Source organism: Halichoeres trimaculatus, unplaced genomic scaffold, assembly GCF_033239565.1.
Source record: "Halichoeres trimaculatus isolate MK-OKI-2021-1 unplaced genomic scaffold, fHalTri1.1 fHalTri1_scaffold_11, whole genome shotgun sequence".
Classification (NCBI taxonomy): domain Eukaryota; kingdom Metazoa; phylum Chordata; class Actinopteri; order Labriformes; family Labridae; genus Halichoeres; species Halichoeres trimaculatus.
This window is the reverse complement of record NW_027437189.1, coordinates 2,613,440-2,629,788: the sequence shown is the minus strand read 5'-3', so window position 1 is coordinate 2,629,788 and position 16,349 is coordinate 2,613,440. Positions and strand designations below refer to the sequence as shown.

General features: G+C 40.1%; 1 protein-coding gene across 5 annotated transcripts in view; it reads right to left on the bottom strand.

Moving 5' to 3' along the window:
* Positions 1 to 16,349, bottom strand: part of sulf2b (sulfatase 2b) — an 87,297-nt gene that overhangs the window by 33,642 nt on the left and 37,306 nt on the right. The window contains exon 1 of one of the 5 annotated variants that reach the window (XM_074680944.1): positions 2,283 to 2,439. The exons of the other annotated variants lie outside the window; for them this stretch is intronic. The gene's annotated coding sequence lies outside the window, so the exon portion shown is untranslated. Of the gene's footprint in view, positions 1 to 2,282; positions 2,440 to 16,349 lie in introns of those variants that run through there. 5 annotated transcript variants of the gene reach the window in all.

Below are 16,349 nucleotides of genomic sequence, written 5' to 3'. Positions count from 1 at the left end.
TACAAGGTCCAGTGAATGCATCACCCGCGTGGAACAGTTTAGCAGCTAACGTCCGTGTTGTTTGTTTCTCAGCTCAAAGTTGGGAGACGGGCTCGTCCGAAAGTTAAAGAGGGAGCTAAGTGTTATTCTCTGACAGTTTTTAATGTTGTTTCATGCTTTAAGTAATCATTAAACATGTAATCAGCCATTTCTGCTGTTTTAACCCAAATGCATGATGGTATATATTCATCTCACTCAATCTCACTCAGATTTTGCACAGCACTACAAAATGGCGTATTTACTATATAGTGAATAGGGAGTGATTTCGGACACAGCCTTGATGTCAGATCATTTCTCTATCAGCACACACTGATTAGGTTTTGTTTTTTTTTTTTTGCTAACGCAGCAGTTTAGAAAATAATAAGATGATGAGTTTGCCCAATCAGAGGCACAGCTCAGCTGATTGACAGGTCTGGCACCCTATAGCTGTAAATGAACAGGTTGAAAAAAAAAAAAATTCCAATATGGCTTCTGTTGACGATTTGCTTTAAAACCCTGTATTGGAAACGGAACTGTGACATCATAGAGACTACAACCATCCATTATACAGGCTGTGGTTTACAGACAGATTCGGGGATTTCTACAACATATGAAAAGGTAGAGGTTTGAAAATCTGGGAGGTGCATGTCAACGGACTTTGGTGTGGAATTGACGCAGAAGTTCAAACTAGAGGTCCACCCATATGGGTTTTTTGGGGGCCGATGCCGATGCCGATGCCAATGCTTTCCAAATTTGGGCAGCCGATGCCGATATGCATAGCCGATTTTTCCAATTTGATATTCAGGCCGATTGTTAAATAAATATATATTTATGACATTTTTGTGAAACGCAGCAATTTCTGAGCAACTAAAAGAAATCTATTACAACAAGTCGTGTCCAGTCCTCTGAACATTTATTCAGCTTTCAAAACAATGACATATTTTGTCTGAGTAAACACACAATGTAACAAGCAGTAGTAAACATTCACACTCTTCTTAAAATGTCAAAAAAGAAATTTAAACTTATTAATATAATCTGAACAAAAGTATGTAATGTATCCAAGTGGTTCCACAAGTTTGAGGTGCTCATCTTTTTTGTGCCTGATCAAAAATTGTGTCATTTTATACAACGGATCAAAAATCGGCTTTTTAAAGGAAAATACGGCCGATGGCCGATAGAGACAAATGTCCAAATATCGGCCCGATATATCGGTTGGCCGATATATCGGTCTACCTCTAGTTCAAACCAGGCTATAGTCTGTTATCGCTAAACGTTAGCTTCCGAGAAAATGTTTGAAAGAGTCGATGGTGTGGATGTACATTAGGATAAAGTGAAATTTAATATTTTTTGAGGTAAATACAAGTTAAAGCATCATAATCCTCTGGAAAGAGCAAGAAGACCCTGCTGAACTTAGGGACGTTTGGGACGTTGCTGGTACCACAACCTGACCCCAGGACAATAATAGAAAAACACATTTCAGTATCAAGACTTTTGTCGTCAAACTCTGTCTGTATATTTGTGATAAACAATTTCATATACGTAAAATTATGCAACACAGACTTGCCTGTAAGTCACGTGTTGTTTATAGCACTTATTTATCTGTTATCTCCTGTACGCCACTGGTGGAAGTACAGGGTGTGGTGGGTTTTGGGGCATTGATAAGGAGAGTATAGCCTCTAATTTACGCCTCCATGTTTTTACATGGCAACTGTTATAACTCAATCATACAAAATAATGTAAAAGAAGAGTAAAAAGCGTAAAATGAGTGAAAATACAAAATTAGACTCAGATTTCGCTGTTCTGCTTATTAACACACTTTATAAACTCTTGTTTTGAATCATTTGAAGTTAAAGTGTTTCCTCTGTCCTCTCATGGTGTTTTAATGTCACAGAAATTTTCCTGATAAATTCACCGTCGTTGCCGTTTAGCTGCCAAACTGAACAAGTCATAACAAAGTGATTTCATTTGTATTTCCCAGACGTTTAGACCGACAGAAACAAACTGAATAAAGATCCTGGAAATGAAATCAGAGATTGTGAGAAACAGAATCTCTAAGTGTAACTGAGCGTGTCTCTGTCTGTGTAAAATAAAACTCAGCAAAGCAAAGAAACATCCTCAAACTCTGAGAACAGCCTGTTCAGACCTCTTCTCTTTTTCTCTTCCGCTCTGATTTTACTTCCTCTTTCACATTTCACACCCAAATCTTTCCCCCTTCTCTTTGTCTTTCCCTCCTCCTCTCCTCCTCTCCTTTCTTTCTGTCCTACCTGGTGCTCATGTCCTCCCTGCCTTGCTCGTGGGCTCTGTTTCAAACCGGCAGCCTTCCTCTCTCAGGTCCTGTCGGCGGCTGCAGACATGCTCATAATCCGTGTGGCAGCGGCTCGCTCCGCTCGGCGTCTGAGCGCTCTCGCTGCTGGAACGACAGCTGAGCTGCTGCTCTCCTCCTCCTCCTCCTCCTCCTCCTCCTCCCTGTAACTACAGCTCTCTCTATCGCCCTCTGTATCTTTTTATACCTCCCACTCCCTCCTCTGCACACTTCTCTCTCCATCACTTCTCTTCTTTTGCTTTTCACTCGTTCAGGGAACAAACGACCTTAGTCATTTCAAACAGAAGTCTAAAAAAACGGCTTCATGACTTCTGCTGAGTCGACGGCGCCAGGAAACAGAAACAAGAGACAACTTATGGCGGCAAACGTGCACCAATCAAACGCTTAACTGTCTCCTATGAGCCTTTATACATGTGTGTCAGTGTCTGTGTCTGCCTCAACCCCTCCTCAGCCTGGGTGTTGATGTTTTGGTTGTATCGGGACGTTTCTGGGCGGAGAGTAAACGTGTTAACCTCAGCCAATCACAGAGCATCCAGTGCGTAAATGACTTTACATATTAATGATAGTGAGTGGAAGAGGCTAATCAGAGCAGCTATTACAGCGGACATAAGTTAGCTTTCTGCTAACCACGGGTATGTGTCACATACCCATGGTTTGCTTGTGCTAACATGCTGAGTCAGGTGCACGGCTCTTGAGTTTCTCCCACATAGAAGGTGATGCTACAGGTGGTTGCTGGGCTAGAGAGTGTGTTCATAGTCTACAGCGGCGACCATATTTGGAAAATACTGAAGCTGAGTTAGTTCAAAGGTTAATGGACACTTAAGCTAAACTAGCTAAATGACTAGGGATGGGTACTGAATTAGGTACTTTTATAGGTACCGACCGAATTCTGTCAAAAGTACCGGGTATCGGTTCATGTAAAATCAAACGGTACCATGTTTAGGTACCTTAATGCATTCTTGTGACTGTGAGGAAGTGGAAGAGTAGGCGATGTGCCATGCTGGACATGAACACAGCATTGCAAGGTTAAATATTGAAGAATAAATATGTTAAACTGAAATTTTTTTATACTTCATTACTAAAGAAATTGATCATTTTTACCACTTAAACACAAAAAAGTACCAAAAATTGGTACCGTTGAGTTCCGGTACCGATTGCCAGGTATCGGGCATTGGTACCGTATCGTTTTAAATGTGAAAGGTACCCATCTCTATAAATGACCAAATGGTTTAATTTAGAAAATGTTAGCTACGTCTCTGGTCGTTGGATATTCCTGAGAAAGAGATTTTTTCTGTGAACGGGGCTGTAGTTTCAGCGTCTTCAGAAGATGTACCTTTTGCAACTTTACCCAGGAAAAGGTTTCGCGCTAAAACCCAGTTTTAAAAGTTAGCGTCAAAAATCCTTGCTAGGATAGCAGTTGACCATTTTTCTTTGAATAGATATCGTACAAATATCTTAGCGCCCAGACCTAAAAAAACAGCTATTGTTGGCGATATGTAAAATGAAACTTCCGCTGTTTGGTTCGCTACTTCCACTAGCTCCTTCTCAGCTCCAGCAATCCCAAGTCCTCTACAGCAGAAACACAAGTCTTTTACTTTTTACGAAAGTCAGGCGTCAAAACATCGGGTTGGTTTTCAGAATGAAATCTTGAAAGTTGGCATCGCATCATATTTCACGTAACATCAGCAACAAACTGTCAAAATGAGCAAATTAAGGTCAGGAGTCATCAGGTTGGGTTTTTAGAGGACAGTAAAGATGGAGCGGAGATGGACCAAAGATGGACCTGGTGGAAGTTCCGTGTAATAAAACACAACCTCACATCCCTCTCCGCTTTGGTTTACAAGAAACCGTAACTTAAGCTTGGAACCAGATCCAACAATGAAAGCTGAAAAAATGAAGCCAGAGCTGCCAAAAACGACAGTACCTCAAGTGTCCACTAGAGGCTGCCTCCTAAAACAAACACGAAAGCACAGTGAAGTCAAACATCCTGTCTCCCTCCACGTTCGCTCGCTGACTGCAGAACACTCAGGTTTTATTTTCAGTCCTGCTGAAGTCTCGTCTCCGACTCCGCTTTAAACTCGGCAGTCGTCTCGTCCTCCTGAGACTCCGGCGCTCTGAAACATCAGCGCGCTGAAAGTGGAGATGTGCATTCACATTTGATGCTCCTGCCGAGCCGCTTCACATCCTCCTCATCAATAAAGCAGCCGAAGAGCAGCGAAGTGACGAGAGGCGTCACTCTGCTGCGGATAAATGATTCAGACACGGACGCCGTGTTACTGTGAAAACACGGATCAAACCTCTGCTGTTTGTGTCGACTGCATCCCTCGATTAAAACCAGGAGGTGAGTCCTAATGATCTCAACTGGGAGTCAGAATCCATCTACTGACTGATGGAAACGGAAACAAAGCAAAGAGATCTCAGGAAGTAACGACAGAGAGGGGCCTGATGGGTACTGATGTACGGCTCAAATGTGACGGAACCACTAAACTTCACATTCTGAGATCCTCCAGGAACTTTAGGGTCCAGGAACTTATTTTTAAGGCGCTAAATGGTTCCTGTGGCCCAGTGTTGTAACGGGAAGATGATTCAAATCAAATAAATTCAGTGACACAAGTAGAAGCAAAAAAAAAGAAACTGCACTACACCTCCAGACCAGGAGAGGGCAGTAAGAAAGAGACAAAGGCCATAAAACAAAGAGGACTCCCAAAAAGAAGACAAAAGGAAATCCCAAAAGTCAAAGCTGGGTAAGTTTGTCCCCAAGAACTAAATTTCTACCCCTGTTCTGACGGTTGAAACATCTGCAAAAGCCACAAAGAGCCACAAAACCTTTATCTTCACAACAAAGACTTAACAGTGTATAGAATTCTATATATTGTTAAAATGTGAAGAATCATATAAAAAAGACGTTTTTCAAATTTATGCAAAAGTTAATTATTTAAAATAATTCTAAAATTCCCCAAAAAAATTAAATTGAGAAAAATTTGAAAATTAAAAATTTGTTACATTTTCAAAAAATCTTTTGAAATAAAAAAAGGAAAAATTTCTAAAAAAAATTTTAATTTAAAAACTTTGCAAAAAAAAAAAAAAGCAAAAGACCCCCCCGAAAAAATTGCAAAATGATATTTTGAATAAAAAAAATAGTAAAAAAAATCAAAATTTTAAAGAATACTTACATTTGATAACATATACTAATAATATGGCTCAACTCATTACTTTTCGTTGTCTTACCACATATCAATCATGTATATTTTTAATGTGGACCCCAGAAAGACTAGCTGGTTGCTACGGCACCAGCTAATGGGGATCCTTAATAAATCAAATCAAATCAAATCAAATCGTATTAATGTGTCACATTGTCAGTTAAATGAATCCATCCACACAGAATTAAAATCTGTATTTTCTTCCAGATGAGTCTTTTTGTAGATGTAGTTATCTTCCCAGGGCTGTAAAACTTGAGGTTAGCCACAGGTGCATGGAAAGTTGGTGGGCTGTTGATGTTGTAGGAGGTGAAGTAGAGCGGTGGCAGGCTTTATTGACAGATGGGATGAAGATTTAGTTCAACTAAATGTTAACGCAGGATTTTATTTAGTGTCAGTGTTTTTAATCATCAATACCCTCTGGAAGAAAAATAACTATTCTTTATTTCATGAATATTTTTAAAGCTCCAAGGAGCTGTGTCTGGACGGAGCAGGACCTTTTGAGGGGTAATGTTTAGTACCAAGGAACTAAATTTCAACCCTGGTTTTTGTTTTTATATTTGCTTGGAAAGCTGGAATGTGAAATTTGACATCAGAGAGATCAAAAAGAAAAGAATGAGAAGAAACAAGACAATACTCCAGATTTAGGGTGTAATATCCCTTTAAGAGCTACAGCATTAATCTGCATTTTAACACACACACACTCACACACACACACTCAGCTCTCCAACATGAATAGAACATGAAGACGGCAGCATCAGCTAAACACAGGACCTCATTTACATCACGCCTCTCTGGCGCTCTCTCCTCCAGATTTATTCGCCACAGGCTCCGCCCACTCCCTCATTTACACCTCAGCTCATCGTCTTAACGCTCGCTCCATCCGCACGCCTCCTGTCAATGTCACCAGCTCTCCATACATCACTCTACATGTCATTTACACTCTCCACATGATTCACCGCCGCATCCATACGCCCCGACATCAATCCTTCACACGGCCGTAAATCCAGACGCTCGCAGAAACGCAGGAAATGCAGGAAACACGGGAAACACAGGAAACACAGAGCGCCGCAGCTTCAGGCAGCGAAACAGGACGAAGAGGAGGGGATGAAGTCAGAAATAAACTTTAAAAACACTGTTAGAGATGTGTGTAGCTTCCTGTTTGAGAAAGTCTGAAGCTGTGAAGAAACGCTCTGGTGTAAAGGTCGAGGAGGAAGAGGAAGCACAGACAGAGGAAGAGGAGAGGGACAGACGTAAAGAAAGACGGAGACAGTCACAGAAATAAAGAGGAAGAGAAAGACTGATGAGTTATCTGACTAATGAACTCGTCTTATCTGGCGGCGGCTGAATGACGAGCACAGACGCGGCTGAGGAGTGACACGCAGATTTATCGAGCGGCTTTTGTCCCGGGATTGAGGAGCGGCTGATGAAATGAAACGTTAATGAAACAAAGGAGCAAACACGAGGAGCGAGCACGTCTGAGTAACACGGAGAGAAAGAGACGAGTCGCTCTGAGGGAGAATGAGTCATTAAAACCTTTCTCTGATTCGACTTCAGCGCTGAAGATTTCATCATCTCTGCCGTTCACTGCAAATGTCAGAGAAAACGTTAAAATGTCCAAAGTTCAGAGTCGGACTCTGCAACAGGTTTCTGTGGATCAGAAACTTCTGTCCAGATGTTTCCAACAGGATCAACCTGATCCAGATTCAGACTCTACAAGTTAACAGATTCTTTTATTTAACTTTAATTTAAAAAACATTGAGGCCTGTCCTTTGAATTAAGGTCTTAAATCTCTAAAACCATAGATTTCAACTTTAAGACTTGGATCTTGTCACTTTATAACTTTGTTTCTACATTTAGTCGTCTTTATTTCAACATAAAGACTTTAATCTTCTCACAGTAAAATTAATTTCATCATCAAGACTCTAATCTCTTTGAGGTTTGTTTAAAAAAAAATACTTAAATCTCATTACAGTTTAACTTTGGTCAACATTTAGACTTTATTGTTCTTACATAAGGACTACTTCTTTAAAAAGCCTTTAACTCGTTACAACATGACTGTTTGATTTAATCACGTAGCACTATATCTTTGACAACGTTAAAACTTATTTTCATTTTTTTTCTTTATCATTTTATTCCCTTCTTTTTTCTTTTTTCCCTTTTCTTCTTTTTTTTCTTTTTTCTTTTTTTCTTCTTTTTTTTCTTTTTTCTTCTTTTTCCTTTTTCTTCTTTTTTTCTTTTTTCTTCTTTTTTTCTTTTTTCTTTCTTTTTTCCTTTTTTCTCTTTTTTTATTTTTTTTCCCCCTTTTCAACGTTAAAACTTAAATCTTGTTAAGTTATAACTTAACTTCAATGTCAAGACATAAATCTCTAACAGTACGACTAAGTTTCAACATTAAACTCTAATCTTGCAACGTTACAACTCTTTTGTTTAAAGACTTTAATCTCGTTAAGGCTCTTTTTTTTCCAACTCAGGCACTTTAATATGGTTACGGTAAAACTGGATCTCAGAGTCAAGACTTTCATGTTGTTACATTATTTCCACATTAACCCTTAACTGTGGCATAAAGTTTGTTTCAACGTTAAGACTTTGATCTACATCATTGTTTACATTACAACTTCTTCTTTTGAAGACTTTGATCTCGTTACATCACAACTTTGTTTCAATATCAAGACTGTAATCACATCAAGTTACAATTTATTTCAACGTAAAGACATTGATCTCGTTATGGTACAACTTTATCTCACGTCAACAGTATAAAACTGTTATAGCTGACATTATTTCACCCAAAAATGGGTAACAAATTAGGTTCTTTTATAGGTACAGACCAGGTAGTAGTTCCAGGTACCGATTCACGTTAAACCAAATTTAGGTTAGGTCCATGTTTAGGTTCCAAAATGCATCCTTGTGACTGTGAGAAAATGGAGTAGGCGATTTTCCTTCTGGACATGAACACAGCATTACAAGGTTATATGTTGAGAAATAAATTTGTTAAATTGAAAAACTTTGGGTTTTCTATTATTAAACAAATTTATATTTATCACCACATAAACACACAAATGCACTGAAATTGGTGCCATTGAGTACCGGTACCGATTGCCAGGTACCGGGGAACGGTACTGTATCATTTCAAATGTGAAAGGTACCCATCCCTACTCTTAACAGTCCAACTTTAATTTCTTAGAATGAAAACTTTTAGATTTCAGTCCTTTGCACACCAGATGCGTATTTTTCACATGAACATTTCGCACACTATTTTTTTCAAACGTACTGTTTTTCAATGCAAACTTTCCAACAACGCTCTTTCACTGAGTGAAATTGCTGCTTTTATTTTTTCGGACCGACATCGCTTTTTCCAAAGTTTCGCTTGCGACAAGCACACATCCAACCAATCAAAATGCTCTTTGTTGACAAGTCGCATACCAAAACAATCAACATTGATTGTGTTTGTGTCCCAGAATCCAGTTCTTTATGACAACAGACATAAAAACAACAAAGGCAATGATTATAAAGATCTTGTTTGGAGGGGAATAGCTGTGGAGATTTAATATGACGCCTCCAAATTTTTCGCAATTTCATGTTGTTTATTCCAGTCATCACTGGTGTGCGAAGACTTTGAGAAGTACAACTTTATTTTGACTTAAAGCTTTAAAATTACATCAATACTTTTTTTAAACTACAACCTATTTTCAGCCGTCTGAAACAATGAGATTTTGTTTAAACTGAAAACTCACAACATCTCCCAGTGTTTTTTTAAACCAGGGGACATGAGTATCCTCATGGTCAGCTGTTAGAGACAGATTTATTCTCAGAGTTAAACGTGAACTGAAACAGACTCTGGACCAACAGGAAACCAGCTCTGACCGCCGTCATTAAAACCAGAGAAGAAGAAGAAAGTCAGCTCAGCTTATTATTCACTGCTCATCTGTGTGTGACACAAAGAGGCAAATTCACAGACTGAGTCAGATTAGTCTGTGTGTGTGTGTGTGTGTGTGTGTGTGTGTGTGTGTGTGTGTGTGTGTGTGTGTGTGTGTGTGTGTGTGTGTCCATACAGGTGAGGTGTGTTGGCAGTCTGCCAGGAGGTAATTACTACCTCCATTAGAAAGCTGTGATCATGTTAAACACTCACCTCTGACACACACACACACACACACACACACACACACACACACACACACACACACACACACACACACACACACACACACACACACACACTGTGGAAACTAAAAGCTGTCATTTTGTGTCATTAAACTGAATTACAGCATCCTGAAGCAGAACCTTGAACAGCGACTTTGGGCCTTTTAGTCCGACCTGATCGTACGTCATCTCAGAAGAAGAAGAAGAAGAAGAGGAAGAAGAAGAAGAAGAAGAAGAAGAAGAAGAGACGCTCTGTTACAGCTCACAGACAGCTTTAAGAGGAGCTGTTGTGTTTCTGGCTCTTAGGGAGAAACAGGAAGTTCAAATGTTGGATGTTGATGCTAAACGTGGTCAAAGTCTCAAACTGTGATCAGACACTTCTTCTGAAGTCGCTCCAGAATTAAGCTATCTGTGACATCATTAATTGGTGAGCAAACATTCCGGAATTTTAGCTTCCAGAATGCAGAGTTCCAAAGAGTTTTGACGTTTCATAAAGATGCTCTGAGGAGGATCCGGAATCTCAAACACACTGTTGTAAAAATGTGACTTTAACCAGGCATTGTTTGTTTGGAACAAATTTTCTTTCTTCAAGTCACTTTTTCCCAGATCCAGCTCCACGAGGTAAGGTATTTATCAACAGTTAGGTAGAGCTACACTTTGAAACCTGACAACAAGCTAACTTTGTCAGTTTGTAGCGTAGTGTAGCAGCTGCTATATTTCTCTCTCCTCACAGCCCGGTGCTCTGAGACGTGTCTGTAACGTGTAACGTTAGTGAATCCTGGTTCTGTCCTACCAGAGCTCATCTACCAACTCCAACCTCACCAAGCAGAGCTAATGTAACCTGGCTCTTCATTTTATTGATAGACTCTCAAGTTTGAACAGACCACTGCAGAATAACTGCTGACTGTGGGTTGGAGCCAACATTAGCACAAACACATTAACCAGGGGTTTAGGCGTTTAGCTTGTGTGTTAGCCTTTAGCGCAAGTTTAAGCCTTGAGCTTGTGTTGTAGCCCTTAGTTCTTGAATTAGCCTTAAGCTTGTGTTTTAGCCTTTATCTTGTAGTTTAGCCTTTAGCACATATTTTAGCCTTCAGCTTGTGTTGTAGCCTTTAGACCATGTTTCAGCCTTTAGCTTGTGTTTAGGCCCTTAAGTCGTGACTCAGCCTTTCACCTGTGTCTTAGCTTTCAGTCCAAATTTTAGCCTTCAGCTCATACCTTAGAATTTGGCTTGTGTTTTAGCCTTTAGCATGTGTTTTAGCCATTTTTTTAGCCTTTAACTTGTATTTTAGCCTTTAGCTCATGGTTTAGCATTTGGCTTGTGTTTTAGCCTTCGGCACATGATTTAGTCTTTAGCCCATTTATTCGTCTTTAACTTGTATTTGAGCCTTTGGCACATTTTTTAGCCTTTCGCATACAATTTAAGCCTCTAGCCTGTGAATTAGCCTTTAGCTAACATTATAGCCTTTACCATTTGTTTTAGCTTTTAGCTAATTTTTTAGCATTTAGCTTGTGTTTTAGCCTTTAGCCCATGTCTTGGTCTTTAGCACTTGTTTTTAGCCTTTAGCTTGTGTTTAAGCTTTTGACTCATGTTTTAGCCTTAAGCCTATGCTTTCCTTTTTAGGAAAAAAATCCACTTTTGTGGCCATTTTCAAAAGTTTCCGTTTTAGGTTTGCTTGAACAACGTTTCTGTGGAAACGAGAGGCCAAAATGCAGAAAATGCCTTTACTTTTCATCCCTGTCATGGAGCTCTATGGAGACCAACTCATGGCTGGAGACAGACTCTAGTGGACACTCAGGGAACTGCAGCACGGTGAGTCCGTCTGTCTCTGAATCTCATCTCCAGAAAGTTTTTGTGACTGTTTTTAAACCGTCACGGCTGCTGCAGGAATTGTTGAGCAGCTTCACTGCTCTGTATTCCTCACAGCTACTACTGTGTGTGTGTGTGTGTGTGTGTGTGTGTGTGTGTGTGTGTGTGTGTGTGTGTGTGTGTGCACGCTCATACTCTTTTGAGACAAACAACAAAAGAGCTTTCAGATTCAAATCCAGCCCTGATGATGGAGAGGGTTGAGAAAAAAAGGGACGCAGGAGAAAGAGTCCAACTGGCAGACAGAAACTCTCTCTGCCTCCAGATTGACTCCTTTCGATTGCCGTAGCCATGGTAACCACACATGATGCAGGTTATTATGGTCTGCTCTGTGGTTTGGAGGAGCTGAGAGTGGAGCAGCATGGAGACAGGCGTTTGGTCTGTCAGAGAGTCTGCTACCAGAGGGAGGACCAGGATCTGATGGATCCTCCAGTCCGCTCCGACAAACATCAGACTCAGAGACCGGAGCAGATAAACGAGCTCTGCGGAGGAAATCAGCCCGAGCTCGTCTGTTTTTCTGATCATCGTTCCTGCAGATGGAACAAACACGTCCGGGGAATCGCTTCACGTCAAAATCAGACGTTCCTTTGTTTGTTTTTTCGAGCCGTAAAGACGCGAGACGTCAGGAATGGATCCATCAGTCGTGTTTGGTTGTTTTCACGAACGATGGCGACAGATCGGCCTGAAGTCGAGCTGTCAGATCCGTCAGACGGAGAAACTGAAGTCTAAACAGATAATTACAGCGAGATAATATTTCCTTTAAAGGAGAAATATTTCACTTTCTCTTCTCTGGGCTCCGACAAACAGTCAGAGAAATGTTTTCCTCCACGTCACACCAGTTTTAGGGGGTAAAAATTAGTCCCTGATTCCCTAAACTTTACCGTTTGTTTTGAGCTGCTGTCTCTTTAAGGCTCCTGGCTCCACAAACCCCCTTCACTCTGATTGGCCAGTCCTTTAGAGACCTGTTAGGGGGCGATGCCACAAGCAGACCTTAGTGTTTGAGACCCACGCCTCCAACTAATGAATAACAAAGCAATCCTGATGTGATGACCTCATCATTTCAGCAGATCTGGCGCCACTTTAAAGCGGTGTGTTTCGATCAGTTTACGGACAGATTAAGGGATTTCAACAACATATGAACATGTAAAGGTTTGAAAACTGCACACGCTCCAGTATTTTTACTATTTATGCATATATTTCAACATATGGGAAAATATGATACCCCTCTTTAATTTTTTAAAGAGGGGGTATGTTCAAAATTACGAGATCAAAAATCATGATATTTTGGGTTCAGGAGGAACATTCTGGAATCTCAGGTGTTTTTCTTTTTCTGTCGGTGTGAAATAAGAATATCCGTCATGAAGTGGATCAGTGAGTGTGTTTTTAGAACTCTGAATCTCTGAATCCTGGAGACAGCGTGAATTAATCTGGCGCTCCTAAAGGAGCGGTGGATCAAAGTGAAGAAGTGACTGAAAGAAAAAGAAAGGGAAAAATATTGAGGAAAAAAGATAACGAGAGAAAGAGTAAAACAAAAGCAAATAAAAGAAAAAGAGAAGGGGGGGGGGGGGGGGGGGGGGCAGAAAGAAGTGGAAAGATAAAAAGTGAAAAAAAACAGTAAAAAAGAGAGAAAATGGAAAGAAATACAGAGAGATAAAGGAAAGAGGTGGACATACAGTGTTGTTACTGTATGTGCATATATTTCAACATTTTGGAAAATATGATACCCCTCTTTAATTTTTTAAAGAGGGGGTATGTTCAAAATTACGAGATCAAAAGTTGTGATATTTTGGGTTTAGGAAGAAAATTCTGGAATCTCAGGTGTTTTAAAAACAGCAGGTAGCCCCACAGAAGCTAATAAGCTCCTTAGTTTCCCCTCATCCTGCGCCACGCTCACATGAAGCACCCTTTAACTTAAATTTCTGGAAAGCCTGCGACTCATGAGAACTCTTCATGAAACAGTTTCCACCTGAGCCGGTGTTAATGTGCATCATCCGTCATGTTGGCAGCACAGTGTGGAGCTAAAGCAGCGCGGGGCTCAGAGAGAGGCTGCACGGCTGGAGATCACCTCCACAGACTCGTCCACTCGGTCACTTCCTCACTTTGATCCACCACTTCTTTAAGATCAGATTAATCCACGCTCTCTCCGGGATTCAGAGATTCAGAGATCTAAGAACACACTCACTGATTCGCTTCATGACGGATATTTTTATTTTACACCAACAGAAAAAAGAGACGACAGATTGTTTCATCCCGCTGGAATGACGTTTGATTAAATTTGATTTGGAAAAAAAACAGAATCATGTTTTCTTAAAGCCTGAACAGACGGCTCAGATTTTACACAAACATGTTTTTTTATCCATTTTAAACAAAGTGAAATATAAAAATCTGTCAAACACAAAGTTTACATAAAACAGAAGAAACAAGACGACAAACAAACAAAGGTTACAACTGATCGTTCAAAAGAGGAGGGATGGAGAACAGAGAAGTCTCAAAGCTGAGAGGAGAAGAAGAGAAAACAGAGAGAATAAGAGAAAGGAACAGAAAGAGTGAAAGAGATAAAAGGAAGTGAAGGAAAGGGGAGAGAAATGGAGAGTAAAATTATTGCAGAAAGAATAAAGATAAAAAGAGGAGAGAAAGACAAACATGAGATTTACAGAGAGAGAAGAAAAGGGTGAAAGAAAACAAAAAAGGAGAGAAAAGGAAATAGAAAACATTAAAAAAGTAAAAAGAAAAAGAGAGAAACAAGACGGAAAAGGGACATAAGGGGGACAGAGCAAGAATCAGCGAAAGGAAAAGAGAGAAAAGGTTAGAGGATGAGATGGGAAAAAGGGGAAAAGTCAAGAAAACAGAAAGATAGAAATGAAGAGGTAGAAAGGAAAGAGAGATAAGAGAGAATAGACGGGAAGAGAGAGAAAATGAGAAACATGGAAAAAGAGAACTAGAAAGAAAGAAGAAAAGAGAGATATAAAGATTAGAGAAAGTAAAGACAAAGAAAAAGAAAAGAAATGAAACATCAACAGGAAATGGAGAGAAAACTGAAGTAGATAGAAAGAAAAGAGGAGAGAATAAATCAACGAAAGAAAGAAAGAAAGAAAGAAAGAAAGAAAGAAAGAAAGAAAGAAAGAAAGAAAGAAAAAGAAAGAAAGAAAGAAAAAGAAAGAAAGAAAAAGTGAAAAGAAAGAAAAGTGAAAAAAGAAAGAAACAAGGAAAGAAAGGAAGAAAGACAAAATAGAAAGTAAAGCAGAAAAGAAAAAAGAAAGAAAGAAAAAAGAAAGAAAAAAGAAAGAGTGAAAAAAAGAAAGAGTGAAAAGACAACAGAAAGAAAGACAGACAGATGAAGTAGAATGTAAAAGAAGAAAGTGAAGGACAGAGAGAGAAAGAAAGGGAAAAATGTTGAGGAAAAAAGAAAGAGAAAAGCGAAAAACGAAAAATGAAAAGTAAAGAGAAAAGAAAAGGGAAAGCAAAGAAGAGAAAGACGTGGAGAGATAGAAAAAGATTAATGACGGGAAAAAAACAGTAAAAAGAGAGAAAGAAAGAAAAAGAGATAAAAGGAGAGCGAATGAATAGAAAGAGAAAAAATAAAAAGAGAGGAGAGAGGTGGAGAGACAGACACGGGAGAGAAAAAGAGAAAAATGAGAAGAAGACGAGAGTCTGTTTCAGCCCACGGGGACCATGGCATCGTTTGGCAGTGTGTGTGTGTGTGTGTGTGTGTGTGTGTGTGTGTGTGTGTGTGTGTGTGTGTGTGCCTCCTGCAGTCAGCCGTGTTGCCAGCAGCAGCCTGAACTAATCAGTTAGCGGGTTAGCTGCAGCGCTGTCTGACCTTTGACCTCTGGCTGCTCTAACAGACATGTTAGTGTGTACACACTCATCAGAAACACACACACACACACAAACACACACACACACACAGCCAACCACACACACTGTGCTGGCGACACAAACCATCAGAAAGAAGCAAAACGTTTCCATGGCGACAGAAGAGAAACATACAAACCCCGGAGAGCTGTGTGTGTGTGTGTGTGTGTGTGTGTGTGTGTGTGTGTGTGTGTGTGTGTGTGTGTGTGTGTGTGTGTGTATGTGTGTGTGTCATGATGGATGTTGTGCAAAACCAGTGGTAGCAGCCAGACTGCAGGAGGCACCGAAGAATTGAATTCACCACACACACACACACACACACACACACACACAAACTCACACACACACACACACACACACACACACACACACACACACACACACACACACACACACACACACACACACACACACACACACACACACACACATACACAAGATCACTAATTACAAATTGGTTCTGTGTGTGTGTGTGTTTTTTTTCTGAAGCAGCAAACTGCTCCAAACGTCCTGATTGTTCCTCTTTAGAAGCGGAGTGTGTCATGTGTCCTGAAGGGGGCGATAGAGGGAACGTGTGCCTGACGGATCAAAGTGAGTCAAATAAAAGTTCTTCTTTCTGTCACAAACAGGTCCAGGGAGCCTTTATTGAAAAGTCCCAGGAACCTTTACATCTCATTATGGAACCAAACGTTTTTTGCTCAACTTTTCCTTTTTTAAAAAACATAATTTTGTCTTAAAAACGTTAAAAGTTGTCCTTCAGACGGAGTTAACTGTTTTTTTCCCAGCAGGCCTGAGTCGGTCTCAGTCGTCTGATCCAGATCAGATCCTCTGATGTGGTGTGGGCTCGTTTGTCTGCAGCAGACGTTTGATTGTTTCATCATGTTTCACTCTGACAGTAAATCTCTGCAGACAGAAAACACCGGCGGCGTTCGTGTTTCCTCTTGTTTAAAGT